Source organism: Papaver somniferum, chromosome 10, assembly GCF_003573695.1.
Source record: "Papaver somniferum cultivar HN1 chromosome 10, ASM357369v1, whole genome shotgun sequence".
Taxonomy (NCBI): domain Eukaryota; kingdom Viridiplantae; phylum Streptophyta; class Magnoliopsida; order Ranunculales; family Papaveraceae; genus Papaver; species Papaver somniferum.
The window spans coordinates 166,236,030-166,237,536 of record NC_039367.1 but is presented as its reverse complement, the minus strand read 5'-3'; positions in this window follow the sequence as shown (position 1 = coordinate 166,237,536).

Genomic DNA, 1,507 nt, shown 5'->3' with positions numbered 1-1,507 from the left:
GCTCTATAAAGTCGTCAATGTATTGACACCAAAAATGACGACTCAAACCTGCAACTTTTCCAGGGTATGAAAAATCGTCAGGGTAATATGATATACCCTGACGACTCTTAGCTTGGGTCAGAAAGAGTCGTTATACCAAGACGACTCTGAAAATATTTGGGACAGAGAGGACGTTTGTTTTTTACCTGGGGTCGTTGACGTTTAAAAAAGGATCGTTCATAGAGGATCGTCATAGGTTTCTATATTGTGTTAACGACTCTAATCTAGGGTAAAAAAAATATGAAAATCAGAAATATGGTCGTTATCTTGATCATCATATACCCTAACGATTTTCTATGGTCTCTTCATGCATATGAAAAATCGTTAGGGTTCAGGCTTGTCGAATTGAAGACCCTTTTACTGTAACTGAAATTTTTCGAGTGAAGATTTTTTTTTCTTTTTCTTGGAGTCGTTAATGGAGGAGAAGAGAAGAGTCGAGAGGGTGAGAGGGGAGGGAGTGATTTTTTTGTTTAGATCTAGAAATGAATTGGGGCTTAGGATTAAGGGTTAATAGGTTTTTAAAAATTATTTTTAGTGAAGGGTAAAAGAGTATTTTCACAAAATTTTAATACACCCCTGAAAAATTTGGGGCGCAAACAAAACGGGTGAGGCCCCTAATTGTATTTTGGGGCCCTCAATTAAACTAGGATGATCATAAGTTATGTTTCTTTGATTTCAATCCGATAAAAGTTTATAAAAAAATGAATAACACCTTGTTTTTGAATTCGCAGCCCTATTTTCACTTTTCAACAAGGAAAACACCAAAAATGAAGAGTACATTATTTATATGTTCTTACTTTTGAACCCCAATAAATATAAATATGTCCCTATTTTTTAATAATTTTATTCATTTAAAATTAGATTACGTTAATATCCACATCCATATAATATTTTTCTTTATTTTAAAATGGAACAAATTTCTTCCTCTACCACTTCACCACCACCACAAACATTCAACTACCATTCCACCACCGTTCAACAACCACTACCTACCAACCGCCACCACCACAAATATTCCACCACCACTCCTTCACCACCACCATTACACCACCACTAGTTCGTCGTTGTTACCACCACTTGTATGTCGTTGCCGCCACCGCCACCACCGCCACCGCCACCACCGCCACCATCGCAGCCACCACCACTGGTTCAGATATTTTTGTATCAACAAAAGTAGTTGTTCCAAATAAAAATAGAACCAACAGTAGAAGTTGATCCAGTTTAGGGGATCAACAATGGTAATTGATCCAAAAAAAAGGATCAACAGTAGATGTTGATCCAATTTAGTGGATCAACAATGGTAGTTGATCCACTATATTGGATCAAAAATGAAAGTTGATCCATGTAAATGGTGATGGTGGTGCAGCGATGAAGATGGTGCTGGTGAGTTCCGTTGATTTTTCTCCGAGTGAGAAATAAAGAAGAAGCCGAGTATAAGATACAAAAACGTTAAAAATGGGACTATGAT